The 25,522-nt window shown below is 41.0% G+C and overlaps 1 protein-coding gene across 1 annotated transcript in view; it reads left to right on the forward strand.

The window, feature by feature from the left end:
- Positions 1–21,169: 21,169 nt before the first annotated feature.
- LUZP2 (leucine zipper protein 2) overlaps positions 21,170–25,522 on the forward strand; it is a 349,517-nt gene continuing 345,164 nt past the window's right edge. Inside the window, exon 1 of the mRNA XM_081835527.1 lies at positions 21,170–21,190. The gene's annotated coding sequence lies outside the window, so the exon portion shown is untranslated. The remainder of the gene's footprint in view (positions 21,191–25,522) is intronic.

The raw sequence follows: 25,522 nt of genomic DNA on the forward strand, positions 1-25,522 counted from the left end.
CTCGTGAGGTGGCCAAAGTATTGGAGCCTCAGCTTCATGATCTGTCCTTCCAGTGAGCACTCAGGGCTGATTTCCTTCAGAATGGATAGGTTTGATCTTCATTGCAGTCCATGGGACTCTCAAGAGTCTCCTCCAGCACCATAATTCAAAAGCATCAATTCTTCGGCGATCAGCCTTCTTTATGGTCCAGCTTTCACTTCCATACATCACTACTGAGGAAAACCATAGCTTTTACTATATGGACCTTTGTTGGCAAGGTGATGTCTCTACTTTTTAAGATGATGTCTAGGTTTGTCATTGCTTTTCTCCCAAGAAGCAGGCGTCTTTTAATTTCGTGGCTGCTGTCACCATCTGCAGTGATCATGGAGCCCAAGAAAGTAAAATCTCTCACTGCCTCTATTTCTTCCCCTTCTGTTTGCCAGGAGGTGATGGGACCAGTGGCCATGATCTTCGTTTTTTTGATGCTGAGCTTCAGACCATATTTTGCACTCTCCTCTTTCACCCTCAATAAAAGGTTCTTTAATTCCTCCTCACTTTCTGCCATCAAGGTTGTGTCATCTGCATATCTGAGGTTGTTGATATTTCTTTCGGCAATCTTAATTCCAGCTAGGGATTCCGAGAATGCTAGATCACTCCAATTCTACCTGAGGAGTAGCAGCTTTCCTCATTCTATTCCTTAAAATGGATATCTTTCTCGAAGAGTAATTGCTTTTTGCTCATCATCAAAAACAAGGACCAATGGAAAGATACAAGGCAAAGATGGGGCCACGATCTATATATAAATGGAGTGAAGTACAGCACTTAATTTTTGAATTTAGGAAGCAAATTGTGCACATGCATGGATGCTTGAGTAGTCCCTTAGCAAATCTATAGGCCATCCTCCTCTATGACATGTTGGTTTTTGGTGTGTATTTGTTGGAGATCAGCTTTGAAAACAGTTTGAAAACTCTCCCATAAAAGTGCAGTCCAGGGAAAAAGGCAGCATACAGTTCTGCTTCATATATAAATTGATTGCTCCTACTCATGGTTCTCTTGAAATACACACACCACAGTGGCAACAATTGCCTCAATATAGCACTCCACAACTACTATACTAAATCAGCCATAGCCACAGAAGTGAACATATGGAATTATATTAAATTTAGAATGATCATTGGCATAGTCATTACAGCCTGCATTTGCACATCCATCCCTCCGATAAATCCACAGCTAGTGCATTTGGATGCATGTGTATTCCAAATTTCAAGTGCTTTGGAACTCCCAATGCACACCACACACTTAGGCTCATGAGGCATCTAAGCTGCTGGTTGGAGGAGGGAACTACAGGAATTCCAATTAAGAAAGACCACTTGCAGCCTATAATCTTCCTGGATTGAGATGTGACAACCACTCTATTGGCTGCTATAAGGATGGTAAGACTGGATGACTTCCCTTAGTCTGAACAACTTGTTGATGAGGGAGATACCCCAGCCTTCATCCAGCTTTCATGTGGCTTTGAACTTGTCACCTGTCCTGAGATCTGAGAGTTTGTTTCCTGTTCCTCATAGCGTTCTGCGTGCCTCACTCCAAAACAGGGAGACTATGGAAAACTTCACAAAGTAGGTTCTTTGAACCCATTATAAAATATCTCCCTCCCAAGAGATCCACTTCCATGGAAGAATAATATAGTTATTTTATCTTGGAGAATAGATTTGTGTTCATTTCCACAAAATGTGGCCACCAATCACCAGCTACAGAACTCTTTAAAAAAAAACAAACTTCACCAAATGCTTTCCTAACTATTAAGGCTACTTTATAAAGAAATATTTCAGAAACATCTTTCCTGCACTGCATGTATCTTTTACCTGGGGTGTCTCCTGGTTCAATTATTCACCAGTATCCAGAGGTTTCATGTTGTGCTTCATACAGGCTAAGCAGTCATTTGCATTCCAGAGCTACATCCTGACTCTTCTGGTTCTTCTCTGACATCCTTCAATGCACAGCATCCATAATGAAGATCAGGTGACAGTGCGTAACTATACCAGCAGTTCCGCTTCTTGAGGCAGGAAATATTTTTTCCTCTGTGGCTTATAAAGAGTCTGACAGCCCCTTTCAAGCAGCTTAAGCATAAGCAATTAATAGTAGCAATAGAGAGCCAGAGCTGGATTACCTATTATGCTAAGTATGCTATAGAGTACAAACATAGCCAAATTGAGCCCACTGCTGCACCATAATTATTGGAGAGTTTCTCCCTTTCTCCTAATGATGAGCTCTTTTAAAACTCACCAAGCCTCAGAATGTAGTGGTTGTATCTTCCTTGATAATAAACATTTTCAAATACTAACAGTCTGCGAAACATGAAAATGTGAGGTAGTAAATGAAGAAGAAGAGGAGGAGGAGGAGGAGTTTGGACTTGATATCCCGCCTTTCACTCCCCTTAAGGAGTCTCAAAGCGGCTAACAATCTCCTTTCCCTTCCTCCCCCAGTAAGGCTGGGAAACTTCAGAGAAGTGTGACTAGCCCAAGGTCACCCAGCAGCTGAATGTGGAGGAACAGGGAATCAAACCTGGTTCACCAGATTACCAGTCCACTGCTCTTACCCACTACACCACTAGGGAACTTCTGGGTGAATGCCATATGGGTGAACCATTGACATTACTGGGTGCTGCAGGAAAGCCAAAAGAAATATAGCCTAGGAATCAAAGGCCCAGGTCGTATGTTTGTCAGAAAAACATTTCCCCCTTAAAACCCAGCATAAAAAATTAGGCTTAACAATCTCTAAGAAATATATTTAGCTTCAAAAGACATTTAGATTTCTTAACCACACACGTTTCAGCTGCAAAATACTATTAGCTGATTTTCCATGGTTAAATTAGTGAGTAATCTGAATCTTTGCTGCTGGAAGGGATTAGGATGTAGAGAAAGTCCACTGGTGCCTGCTGGTCTCGGTTGACAAGGGATGGTTTTCATCACAGAAATAATGCTTGCAAGTGAAGGGCCCTGGAATGGGGTATTGCAGGACCAGGGTGAGGATGGAGCAGAGATGACCATAGATTGCTGGATCCAAAGCTTTGACATTCCTTCTGGAAGAGTCCAATCCCTTGGCTACACTAGCCTGCATCTAACAAGCCACACCTACATACAGAGAGAAACCTAAAGTGATTTGGTTTTGGACATGTTTTGGAAAGGGGTTGGGCAGCTCAGGGTGGAATCAGCTTATTTATGAACCTAATCATAATTCAAAGGGATATTTTTTTAACTGCAGAAAAACCAAATACCATTATTTCCTCTGCTCCCAAACTGATGGCAGTGGTGTGTCATATCTGGATCCCCTGATCCTCCAATTAGAAAATCTAGTGATTTTAAAATAATAATAATAATAATAATAATAATAATAATAATAATAATAATAAGGCATGCACATGACACTTCCCAAGTCTTGCAGGACTCAGATTTGGCACAGTAATATCCAGTGGCAAGGATCCATCCAGGACATGGTTGTGACTATGTCACCACACTAGTTTTCTTTCCTTTAATCCATCTCAGCACATGCTCCTTGCTATTGATTCTCTGTTCCCCTCACTGTTCATTATTCAGCAGTAACCTCCTTCAGAAATAAGGCTCAATGAGTTCAAACAATGCATGGAGGCAGAGATGGATTAAGTTGCCAATTTTGGTTTCTCTCAGTGTTCCATGTTGCCAACTGTAAGTTCGCATCCTCCCATTTCTGCAGCAGTTTGAAATTTTTACTTTAAGATGTCCAGATGAAAAATTGCACGAATTTTCATGCACATTTCTTCTAATTTATACATTTTTGTACACAATCTTCCCTTATACAGTGGACCCTCAGGTTACGTACCTCTCTGGATATGTAATCTTCAGGTTGCAAAAGCGGCAAACCCAGAAGTATTTTTCCGGGTTTCACCACTCGTGCATGCGCAGAAGCGCTCTATTGTACCACGTGCGTGCGCAGAAGCAGCGCCTCTGGTTATGGATTTTCCAGGTGTGCACGGACCCCCAGAATGAATTAAATCCGTATCCAGAGGGTCCACTGTACACATTTGGGGGGGCAAGTGCTCTCTCCTAATATTTGTTTTTAATGTTTATTATTATTATTATTATTATTATTATTATTATTATTATTATTAATGTGCATTTTTGTGCTGAATTTTTTATTAGAAAACTGCATTACAAAATTCAGATAACTTTGAATTTTGGAGAGCTGTGATGTGATTTGTTTGTTGGTTCTGTATGTGTAAATTAGGAAGGTCTGGATTACAATGTGAACCGAAGACATTTCTCCTCCAACCCTCCATGAAGGTGAGATTGGGGCAGAATTTGGTACCCTCACCCCCCCCCCCCATATTACCATCCTTGCTGGGTCCATCCCAGACTGTTGCAAGCCCTGATCTGAGGTTGGCACTTACATGACTTGAACTGAACACAAATAAGCTCCTCCTGGGAATTGGGAGCACTACATTTTGGAGCAAGCAATCATATGAAGGAGGAAATACCTGTTTACACAAATTAAGTGTTAAGCTATCATTTCAGATCTCCCACCCGATGCTCAGAGTTCTGGGCAGAATGCAGCCCAAAGTAGATGGTCAGGTGAGTAACAGTTCGGGCAGATTCACAGCTAATTTCCGAAGACAGTTTTTAAAAAGCCTGATGTCATCCAACACACTGGCTTTCTAGTGCAGCCTTAGTCTTTGACACTTTACCACTTTCACAGCAAATGATGCTGATTTGGCCCTTGCCTATTATGGCAGGCAGGCAGGCAGCAGTCTCCCAGGTGTCTCCTCCACACCACCAGCCTCTGCACAAGCATGTCCTCCACAAAGTCTGGTTTGCTCTTGATCCTGGTGAGTTGGTTACTGATTTCACCTAGGCTACTTGGAGACTTCGGGGGTGGGGTAACTTCTAGAGGACAGGACAAGAAAAGGTTTCGCTGCTGGCTGCTTCAAGTGGTGGCTTAACAATCTTCAGTTCAGTGACATCCCTGTTGACATTTGGGATAGGATATAATGATATAGCATCATTCTCATGGGTATTCTGGAGGAGGAGGAAGAAGAAGAAGAAGAAGAAGAAGAAGAAGAAGAAGAAGAAGAAGAAGAAGAAGAAGTTTGGACTTGATATCCCACTTTATCACTCCCCTTAAGGAGTCTCAAAGCGGCTAACAATCTCCTTTCCCTTCCTCCCCCACAACAAACACTCTGTGAGGTGAGTGAGGTTGAGAGACTTCAGAGAAGTGTGACTAGCCCAAGGTCACCCAGCAGCTGCATGTGGAGGAGCAGAGACACGAACCTGGTTCACCACATTATGAGTCTACCGTTCTTAACCACTACACCACACTGGCTCTCCTCCAAAGATGGCTGAACTTATTGCTCAAATTCTTCATGCAATATTTTTTCTTTTAACTCAACACATTGATAACTTCAAATATGTACAGAACAATATCAATAGACTGGGCGATGAAGAATATAACAATTTCTGCATTCTGATTGAGGATCACATGCCTGAGTTTGTCATATTATTCCATGGAGAAATATAAGGAAGAAATGTGTATATAATATTTTCTGGAACAGAATATGAAGATGGTTTCTCTTCACTTATTATAGGGCATCCAAGAAATGAACAGCTATAGTTTGGGGAAAATATTACACCATCTGTCTGTATCTTCAACTCCTGCTATTCTACTAATATTTGCTTCAGGAAACAATTCCCAAAAGATGGAATGAATATGCATCACACTGCAATGTCTGGTCACTTAACAAATATTAGCAGTTCATCTGATCAATTACATTCAGCTCAAGTATGATCTACTACTTAGTTACACCAGAATACATCAGAAGTCACTATAAATTCAATACTGTAGCATGGAAAAACTGCTGCTGATTATTTACTTTTAACCATAGCTTTTTGGGGAGGGGGGATACTTACCTTTTTATTGTGATTTAAAATCATATTGACAGTCTTGCCGTGTATTTTAGAGATGTTTGCACAGAGCACCTTGGGATTTTCCTGTACTCTTAGATGACAGCTCTGTAGAAGTGAGATTGGAAACCATTTGTGTAGAAACAGAGTATTTGAACAGAATGCTACTGATTGGTGTATTTTGGCCTCCTTTCAAAAAGGTAATTAAGCATGGACGGTTCTTATATCTACTGAAAAGAATCGTAAATATGATTCAGTGCTCATGTATCCTAGAAAAACATGTTTGCATAATTTTGCTGATTTGTTTCCTTAGTAATTGTTTTACCTTCACCTGACTAGTGAAAGAAAGAGTTGAACAAGCTACAAAAATAGTCACATTTCCTAATCTTTACTACACTGAAGTAAAAACTTTGACTTCCCTTTTTTATTTGGGTAATGAGAAATTAAAAGTTCCCCACCTTCATCTTATCTTTGCTTGACAGCACATTTCATAGAAAACCTTTGAACTCTTCAATCACTCTTTCCTAGTCATGTTTGACTATCGTTGTTGTTCAGTCGTTTAGTCGTGTCCGACTCTTTGTGACCCCATGGACCAGAGCACGCCAGACACTCCTGTCTTCCACTGCCTCCCGCAGTTTGAGCAAACTCATGCTGGTAGCTTCGAGAACACTATCCAACCATCTCGTCCTCTGTCGTACCCTTCTCCTTGTGCCCTCCATCTTTCCCAACATCAGGGTCTTTTCCAGGGAGTCTTCTCTTCTCATGAGGTGGCCAAAGTATTGGAGCCTCAGCTTCATGATCTGTCCTTCCAATGAGCACTCAGGGGTGCTTTCCTTCAGAATGGAGAGGTTTGATCTTCTTGCAGTCCATGGGACTCTTGACAGTATGTTTTTTATGCAGGGACTGTTAATATACAGAATTTACAACTGTTGCATCGGGAATCACTAACCATTAATGTCACTAGCTGGCAATAAGTGATCATATATAAGAAGTACCAAACAAAGTAAAGTATTCTTTATTACTCAGCAATCTCTCTCTCTCTGTGTGTGTGTGTGTGTGTGCGCACATGCTATTTCTATGTCATTTCTATGCTCTCTCTTTTTTTACAGCATCTGGTATACTGATGTACTAAAATGTGAAAATGGTAAGAGTGTTAAATAAATGTTAAAATAGTAAGTAGTAGTAGTGAAAGTCAACTATCGATAATACTTTCCACAAAAGTTGTGACAAAGGAAACAGCTTCAAGCCTAGCAGAGAGATTCATTGGTATGAGGACAGGAAAAACCTCTCTGCAAAGAGGCCAGTTACACAGAGAGTAAAATTCCTTCCCAGCTCTGTGAACTAGCAACCGGTCATATCCAAAGCAACAGTAAATTAAAATGAGGAAGGGTGGCTGGAAACCATGGAAACTGGAGTAGCTGAGGGTGCTGCTGCCAGAATTTAGCCACACACACACACACACACACACACACACACACACACCACTTTTACATGCATCCCAGAGCAGAAAAGTTTCCTTTCTGATCTGTACCAAGGAATGCTGCCTGGAACCACCAGGAGACAGAAAGGACTCCTGTCCCCTCACCTGTGCAGGCAGGGCAAGTATGCCCACTGCCAAGAGCAGCGAGTCTGCATTTATCCTCTCCTTTAAGGTAGACTCACAAGAAAAGGAACATTTCTGTCTTTTAAAAAAAGTGACTTCTATATTTCTGGTTTTCCAATGGTTCATTGCAGCTCTTCCATCCTTCATGTCATTGCATTATTTTAGATAAAATATATATCTCCTTTCACATTTTGTGAAAACATGAAACATCAAATTGGATTACAGTCATCAAGAGTTCTATAGCAAAGTCATCCATTAAGGCAGACGTAGCAGAGTGATAGCTTAATTCCAGTGCTTTAAATCTGTGGCTTTTAACGTTGCAGAATTCTTCCTGTGGCATTAATGAAAGGCTCCCACATATACTTTCTAAGAAAATCACTATACTATCAGAAAGCATGGTTAGATCACCTAGAGATGGAGACAAACTATATGTGTAATGGAAAATATTTTACCACACAGTGAGTACAGCTGGGATAGCCCAGTTGGGAGAACGTGAGACTCTTAATATCAGGGTTGTGGGTTTGACCCCCACGATGGGCAAAAGATTCCTGCATTGCAGGGGGTTGGACTAGATGACTGAAATATACTCGGAGTCAAGAGTGGATTTCATGCTCTTTATTCACCTCATAGTGGTGAGGAGGAATGGAAGTTCCCCCACAATATCTGCTTTATATACATTATTTACACAATGGGCTGCACGTGATTGGCTAATTCCAGGATTCTCCTGTAGACCAATCAGGTTGTGGATTCACTTCCACCTGGAGCTGGATTGGGTGGCTCCTGTGGACCAATCATACTGCGGCATTGTTCTAGGACCAATCAGACTGCTGCATTCTGCATCCTATTGTTCTAGGACCAATCAGACTGCTGCATTTTGGATCCTATTCAACTCAGTACATAACAATGATATTCATGGTCCCTTCCAACTCTACAGTTCTTTGAAAAAGCAGAGAGGGTCTGCTTCTCTCTATCTTTCAACCACCACATGTGCAACCTCTGGCTTAAAAATATTTTTGGTCGGCTTTCTTCTTGGTTCTGATTATCTTTTAAAGTGCCTCCATGGAGATGTCTGTAGATTTCTGAACCACCACAACTGTAACAACAATATACTGATGGGGACAAGAAATTTACAATAAAGTAAGGCAACATATGATACAATTACAAAGTGTACATTTCTGCAGGGCTTTGGGCACAAAAAATATCACCACATTACAGAATGCTCTAAGGAGCTGACAACAGACAGGCTTCTGGATAAAGTCTGGTTTCAAGACCATCCTTAGATGATAACACCTCAGGTGTGCTTCAGGGCCCTGATTGCAGTTTTCACAATCAGGACTTCAGAAATGCTCCTCTCTTTAAAGAAGGATAATACCACTGGCAAGGGTCCAGAATTATAGGCAAGTGACTGCTGAAAGGACCATCCAATCAGCACTTTGCACAACCCGTTATGTGAATGGGAGGGGGGGAGAAGGTGCACTGATTTGTGACTGACACACAGCAAAGTTGGGGAACTTATAGCCTTCAGGATCCTGCTGAACTACAACTGCTAACATCCCTGACCATTGATCATGCTGGTTGGGGCTGATAGGTATTGGGAGTCCACAAATTCCCAACCTGTAATAGATACAGTTTTATCAGCTGTATGCAAACCCAGTTTCTACTCAAACTAGGGGTAGGGGATAGGTTCTGCCTGAGGCCAGTCTACGGAAGAATAATAGAATTGCAGAGTTTGAAGGGACCCTGAGGATTATCTAATTCAAGTCCCTGCAATGCAGGAACTCGCAGAATAGGGCACAGGTGAAGGAGATGAGGGATGGTTGTCCCATCTGGCAAGCAGAAATACTTGTGTTGACTGACCAGAGCCGGGATGGTGTAGTGGTTAGAGTTTCAGACTAGGACCTGGGAGACCAGAGTTCAAATCCCCCACTCAGCCATGAAGCTCACTGGGTGACCTTGGGCCAGCCACTGCCTGTCTGCCATGGAAGGAGATGTTTCAATAGAAGGCTGGGACACCTTTATAAGCGTCAACATTCTCTAAGAATGACATCTGTTTGGCTAACATTTTGAAAATTGGCATACATGATCTAGCAGATGAAATCTACAAATCTGCCAAATTTCAAATTGATACAATAAAAACTGTCACAGGTACATATAGTTACAACATGCTGTAAAGTGACACATTTACCCATTTTATTCCAAATTTTGAAGAGATATGTCACATATGTTTATTTAAAAAAAGTGTGTAAACTACTGATGCAAATTATTCTGGTTTATCAAGGAAGGAAATCCTTTACTGGTTTGCTAAAGATCAATGAGTATTAAGGTTTTTCCGCCCCATTAAAGCCCATGGCAGTGAATACTGGCATATAAGACCATTAATTATGAAAGAAAAAATTCTGCCTGTACTCCAATACAGTGGTACCTCAGGTTACAAACTTAATTCGTTCCGGAGGTCTGTTCTTAACTCGAAACCGTTCTTAACCTGAGGTGTGCTTTCGCTAATGGGGCCTCCCGCTGCTGCCATGCTTTCCCAGGATTTCCATTCTCCTCCTGGGGCAAAGTGCTCAACCCGAGGTACTACTTCCGGGTTAGCGGAGTTAGTAACACGAAGTGTTTGTAAACTGAAGCATTTGTAACCCGAGCTACCAGTGTAATTGCAACGGGAAGAAAATAGTGGATGCTTGTTCAATGCCTATTCCTTTAGTTGAATATGGCACTGTGATGCACTGGTGAGTTGAAGTTAATAGAAATACCATTCAGTATTTGTATATGAATGCTATTTTACTATATGTTGAAATGTGTCTTTTCTTTCAAAACTCATATTTAAGAATACAGCCCTATGCACATTTTCCTGGGAGTAAAAACCAGGAATAGACATTCAGGGGATTGTAGCATAAATGTGATTTCCTCTCAAAAGTTCAGTGAGAATTTTGATACGTTTTAACTGCTGGGAAATGCATTGCAATATTTCAGAAAGTACAAATTTGGTGAATCATTACATTCTGCCTGCCCATTTGTTCAAGAGATGCAGCTGAGTTGTACAGAAATTCACAAAGAACAAATCCTTTTGGCGTTCCTATGTGCAATGTGGGGGCACTAGACATTTGGTTCCCAAAATATTTACTAGTGCAGTTGGGGAACATGGATACTGTTTGTTACGTGCTGGCTCTTCCTGACTTTTCAATTAAATTCCATTTTGCAAGTAGTCATGTGTGAAGCAGCCCTGAAAGACACATTTTGACCCTAAAAAGACTCCAAGTATCTGAAGTAGTACCACCCTCACATAGATATGCCTGGGGGTTAAGATTTGAACGAGAGACCCTGTTAAAGGTCTCTGTGCCCTGTGAAATTTTGGTGTGGCAGCGCATAAGACAGCCTTCTCTGCTGCAGCCCTTAAGTTATGGAACGCCTTCTCCTCTGCAGTGCATCTGGACCCAACATTGAAATCTTTTTGGAGGTGTGTGTTTGACAAGGTGAGCCCATTGGCTTAGAGGTGAAAGATGAGAAAGTTATAATAGTCTTGCCTTTGTAAGCGGTTCTATGTTTTGAGTGTGGCTTCAAAATACAGTTTTATCTATTATTTTAGCTGCTGGTTTCATGTGTGAGTTGTTTTAATCGCTACAGTGATTGAGGTATATCCCCCATGGTCAAGGGTGAGTTGTAAATGTTTATAATAAATTCATAAATATGATGAATGCATAATATGTAATATAGTAAAATACATGCATAAATATGGTTATTCAGTCCAGTGTATTGTCAATGCAGCATATGGGTGCACAAGCCTGGCCTCAAGGGAGTATATACAGAGAAACAAATTGCTTGCCAAAATTACCCTTCAGAAGTTGGCAATAGATTTTTTTTTACTTGTTTCTTGGCATCCAGTACAGAAGACTTTTACAACCACATACTGTAGCCAGCCTTTATAAAAAAAAACCCTAAAGGACTTCTCCCTCCTGGGACATTCCAACAGTCAAGGATTTTTTGTTGTTTGTTTCCCATTCTCATCCTAGATCGGATAGATTAGCTAGGTTATGATGGATCAGTGTAATAAGAACTATAAGCCAATCGATACTGTAGATACTGCAAGATGAAAATAACAATAAAGCTATAATTGAGAGAAGTGAAAATATACCAGGGACTTGCCATGGAATGAAAAAAGAAGAAAGGAAAAATGCCTTGGGTTTGTATCAGAGACATAGACATGGATTTGAAAACCTGCCCTGTGTACAGACACCTGCAGAAACTATGATGGACGAGTCAATTAAAAAGAGGTTGGCAATTGTTTAGATTTGCTGTCAAAACCTACCAATAAAAGAGGAATTCAGGTTGAGCATTGCGGTTCCAGGAATCCAGATTAAATACTATGGTTCCAGAGATGCGTGTTTTTGCTCCAAAGATTCTGGCAGCCGTACAAAAACCCACCTGCTTTCAGCTGATCCCACAAAACTTCACTTCATTGTTGTCACACATCAGTGAGCACTCTGTATATTTTAAACACCTGCATTTTAATGATATTTTACCATTCTTTCCCACCCAGCCACACACTGTAATTCACCAAATCCCACTATGAAAAGTTAGCAGACTAAAGGAAAATGCACGGGCACAGAAATCACAAATGATTAATAGAATTATAGACTTTTGGAGCTGGAAGGGACTTTGCGGTTCCGATACCCCCATCTCTTGTTTGATGTAGGAATATTTCAGCTACAGCATCCCTGGCAAATAAATATCCAACTTTAGATAAAAGATCTCTAGTTTAAGGAAAGAGAACCAATCCACCCCTAAGGTGCGTTTTCCCATCATTGAGAAGTTTCTCCAAATATTTAGCCAACATCTGCTTCTCTGCAATTTTTATCCTTCTGTCTGGAGCAACAGAGAACAAGTCTGCTGAGTTTTCTATTCTACAGGCCCTCAGCTATAAATCCTATGATGCAGTGCATCTCAAATTGGAAACATCTGGAGCCTTGAAGTAAAGTAAGCATTTATTACAGCAGAAAGAATGGAATCACAACTAGAACTAGACAAAATCAGCATTGGAACACAAATTTTACATCGAGATATAACGGAGAATGGTATTCCTTGAGTTTGTACATAGCTTCTTTCAGGGTTCTATTTTATATTAAAATGTGATCCAAACATAAAACCATTTTTATACAGTTGTATTTGAAATATTTTCCCCAAAAGGTCTGAAACCAGTAGGTTTAGAAGGTATGTGCTTTTTTCTTGGGGAAGCACTTGCAAAGGTTTTCTAAATCAGGCAAAACTTTCTTGTAGCCCTGCTCTTTAAAACACACAAAAAGGTTACAGAATCTACTCGTAGAAACTGCATTAAGTATATGCTGGTCTTGAGATGACAAGTACTTAATTTACAAACAGGAGCAAATACAATCAAGTAAATGCGAGAGCTCATTTACAGCACACAATCATTTTTTGCCTTCTTTCCTCTTCTCACTCTTCATCAGAAAAAAAAAAAAAAATGTTGCAGGATTAACACGTGCTGCCAATTATTTCTAGGCAATTAATTATGGTTCCAAAAACCCATCCTGAATTTTAGGGGGCAAATTAACTGATACTGAAAAGGTTAGTATGAATTTAGCTTTGCCACTCACAATTGATTGGTGGTTTTGGAGAGGCTTGAAGATACCTGCTACTTAGGCTGCAATCCTATATATACACTTACTTAGAAGTAAACCCTAGTGGCCTCAGTGGGGCTTATTTCTGAGTATACATGCATAGGATTGTGCTGTCAGTCATTCCAGAATACACATAAGGGAATTCCATCACTATATCCAGTAAGCTACTTTGGCGTTTCAGCTGCTTATTACCAAGTCTTGCAGAATAATCAATAACAAGACATATTGTTAAATAAAGCCAGATATAACACGTTGAATATCTTTTTTTCCAAAGAAAAAAAAAACCACTAAGAAAACTTTAGTCATAGTTTTTATTTATTTATTTACTGGGAAAGATATTGTTTTAGGAGAGATTTAAATCTAGGACTAAAATAATTTTTGCATTCATTTATTGTAATAATTTATGTATGTCTAGTCGTCTGAATTTTATGTTGAGAAGACAAGCAGGCATTTCTGCTCCCTTGTGTTTCCTTTTACTATGGAAGGTAAAGATATATTGTAAGAAATCAGACTGCAAGCTATAAAAGTGTTATGTAACACAGTGCAACTTTAAATTCTGTAATGGAATTGCATCTTGCAATACAAAATGATGTCTAGCTGTCTATATCAATATGAAAAAACAAAGCATAATTTTGAAGTTGGTTTCATGAAAGCAATCTCTTTAGCAAAGAGATTATTATTATTATTATTATTATTATTATTATTATTATTATTTATACCCCGCCCATCTGGCTGAGTTTCCCCAGCCACTCTGGGCAGCTTCCAATAAAGTGTTAAAAACAATACAGCATTAAATTTTAAAAACTTCCCTAAACAGGGCTGCCTTCAGATGTCTTTTAAAGATAAGATAGCTACTTATTTCCTTCACATATGAAGGGAGGGGGTTCCACAGGGTGGGCGCCACTACCAAGAAGGCCCTCTGTCTGGTTCCCTGTAACCTCATTTCTCTCAATGAGGGAACCACCAGAAGTCCCTCAGCGCTGGATCTCAGTGTCCGGGCTGAATGATGGGGGTGGAGACGCTCCTTCAGGTATACAGGACCGAGGCCGTTTAGGGCTTTAAAGGTCAGCACCAACACTTTGAATTGTGCTCAGAAACGTACTGGGAGCCAATGCAGGAAACGTACTGGGAACCAATCCCCACGTAGAGCACATTGCAGTAGTCCAACTAGAGCATGCACCACTCTGGCAAGACAGTCCACAGGCAGGTAGGGTCTCAGCCTGCATACCAGGTGGAGCTGGTAGACAGCCGCCCTGGACACAGAATTAACCTGCACCTCCATGGACAGCTGTGAGTGCGCACCTGGTCCTTCAAGGGCACAGTTACCCCATTCAGGACCACGGAGTCCCCCACACCGACCTGCCCCCTGTCCCCCCAAAACAGTACTTCTGTCTTGTCAGGATTCAACCTCAATCTGTTGGCCACCATCCATCCTCCAACCACCTCCAGGCACTCACACAGGACCTTCACTGCCTTCACTGGTTCTGATTTAAAAGAGAGGTAGAGCTGGGTGTCATCTGCATACTGATGAACACCTAGCCCAAACCCCCTTATGAACAGTGCCCCAAGCTCCCAGCCCCTCTAGATGGTCCAGAAGGATGTTATGAGATGAGGAACATATGAGGAAAAAATCAAGGGTGTATGTACTCTTTCATTCAAGATCATAATGGAGTTTGGGGAAAATATCACTATTATAGTCATATAAGTTCTCCATATTAATGGTAGCATTCATATCAACTTTAGAGTCTTTCCCCATGTGCATTCATAGCCAATTCCAGGATGGAGTCATTTGGTGCACCACCCCACCAGGAACACTGGATTGTCTACATGGCAACATTCCAGAAAACAGGCTTTTAGATTCCTGACATAATAGCTTCTATTTAAACAATAAGAGCTGGTTTCTGAATAGGAAGCATTCTGTTAAAAGTAATCAGCGGTGGCTCAGCTAATCTGCCTTGTTTTCCCTCAGATCTCCCCTAGTTCAGGATGAATTTATTCATAACAAAACAAAACAAAACCTGCTAGATAAGTCTATTTGTGTCCTGGACTACACATTGTTTGATTTACAATTTCCTTAAATTTTTTGTATAATGCACACTCCACATTGTGCACCCATAGGTTTCTGAAGCTTTCCATTTCTTCAGCTCATTCATGTGCCCTTAGCACGATACCAATGTCCATGTATTCACTGATAAAACAAGAGCACACATTTTCCTGCATAAATCAGTAAGACATCACACCTAAGGAATCTTGATGGAAGCCCTGTTCTGTGCCAAATAAGCACGGGATGCCTTTGCTCAGCGGTGGCGCTTTGGCCCATAAATTGCAGCAAAATACTGGGCAAGGTTTTGTCCAGCATCTTCTCTGTGTGATGGGCTCATGGGAAAAAGCTCATGGGAGGGGAAGCCTATATAAGGCTCCTACCCCTGAAGCTCACAGCCATTTTGCTTTGAGAGCTTCCTGCCCACCCACCCTTGGGTTAGAACCTTCACTGAGCAATTTTGGGTCGCTGGTTGACAGGACTAGAAAGGATTTTTTTCTCTCAACCTGATTGGCACTTGGTTGGCTGTGAGCCCTTATTTCACCCTGTTTAGATGCATTTCTATGCTGGTACCAGTTTTGTCCCCCAGCACATAGTAGTTGGTAGTGTAGTAACAAAGGCCAATGTGGCTAGGCAGTGCCTTTGGTCTGGCACATGAGACCAGCACAACCTCAAATACTATGAGTTTACATCTGCCCAGTCATGATACCACATTCTGATCACTCACTGGATGATGAAATCACCCCTCGGCTCTTCATAAACATTCATGAAGCCTCTTAAATCCCACAGAAAACCCGAATTTTGTTTTACATCTTTTATGTATGTGTACACACTCTAATAGAGATAGAAATATTCTCTCTCGCAGACCAAAGCAAAACTCCCACCGAGTTCAATGCTATCAAGATGTAACTTACTGTATACTAATGTGGGCTCCCAAGAACAAGTAAATATACTAATAAAATATTTAACACACTATTGAAGCACTCCCCGTCCTCATTTAATCTAGTTAAAAGTTTCAATGTTCAACATGTTTTGAGCTTAAGTTCTGGGACAAGACGGTAGATCAAGCAAGGCTTTCTGCAGTTTTCCTCCATTAGTCTATCTGCACTTGTTTGGCGACTGAGGGGCCAACTGCCCCTTTTCAGGAGGCTAGGAAGGTCGTTATTTGTTACAGATCACTTTATTAGAGGTTCAGAAGGTAATAATTTCTCAGGGAAACCTAAAGGAGAGAGCTGTGAAGTGAAAATGAGTGGCACAGAAAGAGCTAAATATTTAATATCCTTATACTTGTAATTGTTTCATCCAGTATCTCCTCCTTGGTGGAGCTGTCCACAATTAAGAAAACATATTTTAAAATGTTTTATATACAGATTTTTCTTGTAAACAGCAGTTACTGCATATATTTATAGATTTCAAAATAGGGTTATGGCAATCATTCTTCCACAAACTGAGGAATTTTGCTAATGGGCTTCATTTGAAATTTAGCATCATTTTTGTCAAAATAAGCAGCTCTTCATTCACATCAAATTTTGCTTTTGCTGATTTTGATGTGTTGATCCTCCCCGTCCTCAGCCAAGTGCTTTCAAGCCCTATAATTTAACCTTGAACTTTATGAGTTGATACAGGCACCTCATTCTCCAAACGTTAAGACATTTCAGGGGTGCCAGCATTTACGCTGTGTTTGGTTTTCATGGAAGGAATATCAATGGAGACTGTGGTGTTTTTGTGATATATGATTTTATTTACATGTGAATACAGGCTGAGTGTAATGTTACAAGTGTGTACGTGGATTCCCATGTGTGCAGCCAACACTCATGTATGTTGATACATACACTGCTGAGAGATTTAGGATCTTTTGCTGGAGTTATAACGCACACTTGTCTATGGATATGTGTTTTACCCTCAACTCCATGCCCACTAGTATAAGACAGGAGAGCTCACATTATAAACTCTCCAACAGATCCTGGTCCCTCGTTTAATTTCTGGGTGAGTTCCCAAAGTCATAGCTTTGGTTTCTGTACAAATCAAACCTCTGTTTCTTCCCAACTGCAAATGAACCTAGATAAAGACCCTGGCTTCCTGTTCTCCTACCTCCCCATCATGTGTCTTCCATTCAGTGAAGGGGAAGTGGGAAAGCCTGTCCTGTCCTTCTGGAAGCATCACTACCTGGTTGTTTCTATAGCAACATACCAGTATTTTACCAACTCTTTAGACATGTACAAAGGATGCTTAAGAGGCTGGGCTAGGGCCATGAACTTAGCAAAAAGACTAGTTTGACCACCAGGCAGTTCCTTATACACTAGTACCTCGGTTTAAGAACAACCCTGTTTATGAACTATTCGGTTTCAGAATTCTGCAAAACTGGAAGTAGTGTCCCAGTTTGCGAACTTTACCTCGGTCTAAGAATGGAAGCCAAATAGTGGAAGGGCACTGGTGGCGGGAGGCCTCATTAGGGAAAGCATGCCTCGGTTTAAGAACGGTTTCAGTTTAAGAACGGATTCTGGAATGGATTAAGTTTGTAAACCGAGGTACCACTGTACTACAGACTCGCATCTTACATAAATAAAATCACAGGCTTGGAGGGAACACAAATATATCATTCAAACAACACAATTCTATAACAGTGCAGCCAATATTTTTGAAACCTAGGTTTTCTAAAGGTTTTTATTCTAAACCTACCAGCTGGTTGCCAAGAGGTACAGCAATCCATTAATTTCATTATATGAAAACACATTTGTATTTTGAATTTTCATTTCTACTTTTCTCCTGAGCCCCAAAGCTCCAGTGACTCTTATTCAAAATATATTGAATAGGTGCTTCTCACATGCATTTTTCAGAGAGATGGGCCTAATATCCTGTGTGGCAGCATTAGATGTTATATAATTTGACCACAATGTGTCTCTTGATAGACCATTGCAAACAACCAAGTTATTAAAAAGTTACATATCTGTATAAAAATTCTAACGGATCAATAATTTTTACACAAGGAAAATAAACACCTTCAGCAAAAGATATTTTAATACTTCGTCTTGCTTTGATAGTTTTAAACCACCACACACTTTAAATTTAAAAGAAACTCTGATTGTGAATGCCTTGGGGTGAAATACCCCAGCAATGCTTCTATGCAAGTATTTATTTAAACAAATGAGATATGTGCAAGTTTAACATGAGCTTGATGGCAGGTCTCTTTCCTATTCCACAGTATACACCAGCAGGCTTAGTTTGGTCAAAATCAAGTATACCAGACATTCCCAACCTGCGGCCCTCCAGTTGTTTTGGCCTACAACTCCCATGATCCCTAGCTAACAGGACCAGTGGTCAGGGATGATGGGAACTGTAATCCAAAACATCTGGAGGGCCGAAGGTTGGGGATGCCTGAAGTATCCTTCCAGATTTAACACTGAATACATTATTTCTGGTAAATGAGCTACCATAGCTGTTAGAGGGTCGTGAAAATTTGTGTCATGGGCATTTTAGACTTGTCTATCCATATACTATCTGAAACTAAAGGGGAACATTGGTTGCTAGATATGAAATATATTGGCATTATTTTCAGCTCTACTCCGCCACTTTTACTCATACAGTGGTACCTCGGGTTACATACGCTTCAGTTACAGACACTTCAGGTTACAGACTCCGCTAACCCAGAAATATTACTTCGGGTTAAGAACTTTGCTTCAGGATGAGAACAGAAATCGTGCAGTGGCGGCGCAGCGGCAGCAGGAGGCCCCATTAGCTAAAGTGGTGCTTCAGGTTAAGAACAGACCTCCAGAACGAATTAAGTTCTTAACCCGAGGTACCACTGTACTCAGTTTCTGGATTCTAGGCAGTTCTTTCCCTTTCTGCCCATTTCCTTAAAAAAAAAAAAAAATGGTCCATGAGCACCTTGGGTCATATGCACCATGCCCCCCAGCCCCCCGCCAGGACACAGTTGGCAATAGTGCAAACACATGGAGATGGAAAAATCTTCTTGCATTAGCACCAATCCTTATATTAGCACAAAACTCCAGTGAATTTTGCTCATTATGTTGAAAATGGCACCTGATAGTAGACCAGAAAACCTATTAAGCACCTAACAGACCACAGTACATGGCTGGTGTACTGCTAATGGTCCCAATGATTCTGAGGCAGAGTTGCTGGTATCCTTCTGTCTCAGGAGACAATGGAGGAGTATGCCTTTGGGGGTGTTGTCAAACTGTTGGGAAGTTACAGTGCCTGTTGTGGCTGTACAGGCCAATACAAGAGAGACATGTTTTCTTTACAGATGAGATAGATGAAGGCACCTGGTGGTGGTGGTGCTTGCAGATGCACCATGGCGTTTCTTCTCTGTGGTCTCCTCCCAGTGGTCATTCCTCCTCTGTTCACTGCTGCAGATGCTCAACCTGAGTGTCTCCAGGCACTGTGGTTGCCTGCAAGGGATTCCCACATGGCAGGGTTAATGTTGCCAGCCTTCGTGTCACGTTTGCAGACATCTTTGTAACACACAGTTGGTCTGCCAAGGGGCCTGGTGCCTGACGCCAGCTCCCTGTAGACCACAGCCTTGGGGATCCTGCCATCTTCCATTCTGTGGACATGATCAAGCCAGTGCAGATGCCTCTGAGACAGGAGTGCAAACATGCTGGGAATGTGGATTCTGAGGTGGGAAGGTAGACATCAAAGTTTGCTTGTATTGTGCTTAAGCCATGCTTCAGCTTCTGTTGCAGCTATGTGAATCTCCTTTGGAAAGTTTTGTTTTCTCTATTTGACAAACAAAGCCATACATTTCCCTCTTTTGTTTTGTTTTACCTTTTGCCTAAAATGTCAGAGGTTGATGTAGAAAATGTCTTGAGCACCCATGGAGTTGGGAAATAATAAGGAGGAAATTAAATATGACAATCTGATAATTTATTTTAAAAATTGCAGCACAGCAACAATCCTATTGTAATTCACAGCACCATGAAAACACCTTATGTAACTGACAGCCCTTTAAATGCTCTAGCCATGAGACTGCAGAAACAACAAAACTGCAAATTCATTTTTCTTTCAACCGGGAAAGAAGAGAATGGGAAGGGAATGAATGAAGACTAAAATGCTGGATGACAATGCCATATTAAAAATGTTGTTAATCATTTTGCCATTTAACAATCCACGAGACTTTGTAGCTTCAGTCAAGGTTATGACGTACCTTGCACGATAATTTCTCATGTATTAAGTGTGATACAAACATGTGATATATAAACAGTTTAATGTGAGTAGCAATGTCTGTATTGTCCCAAGCCTCTTAATTTGCATTATTATTTTACACTTATTTTATTGCTTCTGAATAAGCCACAGAGTAACCAAAGTGTGAATTTAGATATGCAGCATATTCCTTAGATCTTTCTAACCAATCAGCTATTATTTCCAATTCATGTTGGAAACAGTAGACCTCTGAATGCTGCTGGCTAGGAATTACAAATGGGAAGGGTGCTGTAGTGCTCAGGTCTTGCTTTCAGGCTTCCCACAGGCACTGTAAGAGCAGGAAGATGGAGGAACGCTGCAGGACCTGGGCATGTTTAGCTTGAAAAAGAAGAAACTGAGAGGAGATGTGATAGCCATCTTAAAATATCTCAAGGGCTGTCACATGGAAGATTGAGCAAGCTTGTTTTCTCCTGCTCTGGAGGGTAGGACTCAAACCAATGGATTCAAGTTACAAGGAAGGATACTAAACATCAGGAAGAACTTTCTGTCAGTAAGAGCTGTTCAACCGTAGAACAGGCTGCCTCAGAGATTGTGGACTCTCCTTGTGTGCTTTTCAAGCTGGGTTTTTATCCAAGCTAGAGAATAGTTCCTTCCAGCCTCCCGTACTCCTCTCTACTGCTACAGTTACATCACCAGCAGTGGGGGAAGGAGAGAAGTATTGGTCCAGCCACTCTTTCGGTCTCCATCCCTCCTCTGTTTCTCTCTGTTTTGCTATGGCAGCTTATGAAGAGAGTCCTGGGAAATGTAAATTTATCATGGTATGACATAAAAATGAATAAAGGTAAGTTGATGAAGATTGTGACTATTGTCAATACATTTATTACCCCCTCTTCAACGGCGGATGAATGAAGAACCTTTGGAAGAATAACAGGAAGATGTAAGTTTATCTTTGAAAATATTTTTATGAGACAAATGATACATGTCAGCCTTTTTGCATCCCTATGAAGTTAAGTTGATTTCATCATCTTAGCACAACTGTGCACCCCTGATTTTTCTCTCTCTCTTCTGCTTCTGTTAAACCCATCAAAAAGCTTATTTATCCATGCCCATTTCTTCAAGGCTGATAATAAACACAAACAAGACCAATGTGATATAGTAAAATATGTTTGAGTACTTCATATTGACAGCGCTTTCACCTTGCTGCATGAGACTTGGCTTCAGAGGTGAGTAGATCACATTCCTATGCAACATATTGTTATTTGCATCAATCTGCTATTGAGGAAGCCATTTGGAGATCATTCTGTAGTTGCTGAGCAGCTGCAACCAACAAAATGGTTGACCTGGGATTAAAACAGAGAGGCTGAAAAAAGAAGCAGCGGAATTGTTTTCAGAGATGGTTAGTGAGAGGCCTAGAAATCTTCTCCCATTGGAGCTAAAATTTGGCCCAGCACTGAGGACAAAGCACCTTGTTTACTCAAGGATTTGCACAGCACTTTTATTTCCTCTCTCAGTATGTATGCCTTTGATAATGAATCATGAATTTAAATCTGCGGAAGCTTGTACCTGAGCAGCCACTGTTCTTGTTACATTAGAATACTGGGATTTTAATTTCTCTTTCACCCACACTCTCCTTAGATGCCACTTAGCGAGGTAACACATCAATGGCTGTAAATCTCCCCAGGGCTTTTGCTGAAAAGGGACTTTAACCTGGACATATGGAAATATTTGTTTCTTTTGAAAGATTTATAGACTGCTTTCCCCAAAAGTTCAAGACATCCAACAACGAAAAAAAGAACACAAAAGAGAGAGTGTCTCTCTACTAAACAATTGCCACTATCACACACACATTTGGGAAGCAAACAGAAAGATTTCTAGTGAGAAGTGGGAAGATTGAGGGAGTCAAACATGGTGCAAGTTATGCATGCTAACATATATGAGTATTATTATTATTATTATTATTATTATTATTATTATTAAAAGTCTAAGTTTCAAGTTATTTGTTTATGAAAATACTTACATTGTGCAATTTTATTTTTAAAAAATCAAAGCAGAGTACAACAAAAATATCACGTTTATCGGCTTAAGGAGACTATCAGAAGAGATCATAAAGAAAAAAGAGAAAATATATGAACAAGATGTGATGTGGAAACAGCAAGATAAGACTGGATAGAATTATGAACTCTGTTTGGACTGATTTAGATTGATTTGGACATTAACGCAGTAGCAAGAAGATGATCAGAATCCCCCTTCGGATCTTGAAATATGGGTCCCCCCAACAAAATTTAAAATTCGGCTTTGTAATTCGGAATTTATGTGATGTGATTTAATTTGATTTGATTGGCCGGTTAATAAAAATTATTAAAAAAAACAACAACAAAAATATCACACAAACATATTAAATCACAGATCACTGGCTAACTGTAAAAGCTCTCTCCCAGCCCTTGTATTTCTTTACATAAGCCAGATCTTGGCATATAAATGTTTGCTGCAAATGTTAAAAAAATAACAAAAGATGTCTGCTGAATCTCTGTTGTGAGAGCATTCTTCAAGACCAGATACCGAAGGCTCAGTTTCATGTTGACACCAGACATGTCTTGCCAGGGCTGCATTCTGATGTGGAGTTTTTTGAATTGGTTTTACTGGTTATAATGCTAGTGATTCTGTTCTATTTCTAACAATCCTTTTACACTATAGTACCTGCTGCATTAGCAGGGACGTGGGTAGCGCTGTGGTGTAAACCACTGAGCCTTGGGCTTGCCGATTGGAAGGTCGGCGGTTTGAATCCCCGTGATGGGGTGAGCTCCCGTTGTTCGGTCCCAGCTTCTGCCAACCTAGCAGTTCAAAAGCATGTCAAAGTTCAAGTAGATAAATAGGTACCGCTTTGGCGGGAAGGTAAACAGCGTTTCCGTGCGCTGCTCTGGTTTCGCTAGAAGTGGCTTAGTCATGCTGGCCACATGACCTGAAAAAGCTGTCTGCAGACAAAACGTCGGCTCCCTCAGCTAGTAAAGTGAGATGAGTGCCGCAACCCCAAAGTCATCCGTGACTGGACTTAACTGTCAGGGGTCCTTTCGCTTTTTACCTGTTGCATTAGGGAACTGTGGCTTTTCAGTCTCTGTACTTCTGCGCAGTGCTGTACTTTAAATGGCCGGAAAGAACTGCATGCCAGGATATCTCCCCAAATTTCATCACATAGTTACATCACAAAATTCACTTTCATTTTCCGAATAAACAGGGTCACAAATGGATTTTTACTGAAAACAATTAATACATCTGTCAGCACTAAACTTCCACTGGATTCCACGAGATTCCCAGAAACAGCCTTTACATCATGTTACAGATCACATAAAACACAAAAATGAAGAGGCAAGGAAATGTTGGGAAGATGGAATGCCTTCTGAATGCATCCCAAGTCAGAAAACAACAAAAGGCAGATGGTCTCAGTGACTGAGCTGGGATATAAGGAATCAGGTGGCTCCAAAGGTATGCTGGACCCAAGTTGTTCAAGGGTTTTGTAAGTGAATAGCAGAGCCACGAACCTGGCTTTGTAGCAGATGGACAGCCTGTGCAAATGTTTTAACAATGGTGTCACATGCTGTCAGCTATCTGCCCCCATCAGTAGTTCTGCACCAGCTGGAAATTCCAGACCAGGCCCAAAGGTCTACCTAGAGGAAATCAAGGCAGACCACACAGAGTGCACTGCAATAATCCAGTACTGAAATGATAATGAAAGTGATTTAGTCCTACAATATTTTATTTAAGAAAAAATTCAAGAACTGATTTTCCTTTACAAAGAACTCATTTCCTAGCACATTAAAGCGTTCGTTACAATTTTTCCTCTCTGAATTATATGACATTGCTTCTAGAGGGAATCGTGAAGACAAGAAAAATATTGCCAAAAAGAAAGAAAGCAAAGAAAACCCACTGAAATTTTGAAATTCAATTAGCACTTCCATTTGGCTAAACCTCTGTGTGTGTTGAGAGGAAAAGAGTGCTGACAAAATATTCCCTGTGAATGATTCACTCAGATTTCAAAATAGGATGTCTTCAAGATGCTATTACTGTACCTTTTGTGTTGGGCAGAACAAGGCAAACTGTTTGCTGTTGCTGCTGTCAACACCAAGTCTCTGCAGAGTGGCAGAGCTACCACTGCATCTCAGACCAGCCCGCCACCCATAGCTGAAGCAGGGGAGGCTTATCTTAGGGGCAAAGTGGGGCATAGCCCTGCCAAGATTTTGACCCTTCCTTCAACCTCCAAAGCCACGGTCCAGTCTTGGTCCTGTCACCCATGATAATATCAATACAGTTCTAGTGACAGTGGCTTCTGACCATCTTCCCTGCTTAGAAAGTAATAAAAAACACTAGCAGTAGATCCCTCCTCTGTCTCCAATAAGAGGAAACAGGTTTGCTTGTTTTGTTTTTGTTTTTAAAAAAGCATGGACAGATCTAGGGAGGGAAGTATGATTTCTGTCCCACTCTCCCTGCTTTTCTCTCTGAGGAGCCATGCCTGGAGGCAGAAAACTTAAGCTCTAAGCTCTTTCAGGGTCTAGTGGGGCAGATCTTGAATAGCCCCAAGCTGTTTCCTCTTTTGTGAGTGCAGGTTCACTGATTGCCTCCCCTCCCTCCCTCTGCCACTCATGGTGTGTGCATGCATGAGAGATTTACCCAGGCACCTTTCTTTGAGGTGAGGTGGGAAAGCCCAGCTTTCCTTCTCCTAACTGAAGGAGAAACAAAACTCATGTCTTTGTATGGCTGGGAAGGTCACAATGTCCCCATGTGTCCCCGTACAGGCATTTTTGTGTTGCCCTTCTTGATGTCAAATTTGTGCCCATATCTTCTCTTGCACAGAAACTGTCCATAATCAGTTTGTTTTATATGTATGCATGTACACTTGCACATTTTAAAGTGCCCACCCTAAAAGCAAATTTGAAAGATGGGACACAGCAGGAGATTGCTTAGATACCACTATGACCACCTGTTCACTTTTCCTAGGTTTCTCCCAGCCTCCCCACTTCCTGGGGGATATTGGGACATCTACACCTCTCAACAGTTAATGCTGTCATCTCTCAACAGTTCTCTGTCTGGTAGGCAGTAGGCATGCGTAGGCAGGAAAGAGAAAAATGTGGGTGCAGTGGTGCCACATGTAAATTGTGCATGAAGAAGAGCATCTGTTTCT

This window comes from Podarcis erhardii (genome assembly GCF_964252035.2).
Source record: "Podarcis erhardii genome assembly, chromosome: 1".
Lineage (NCBI taxonomy): Eukaryota > Metazoa > Chordata > Lepidosauria > Squamata > Lacertidae > Podarcis > Podarcis erhardii.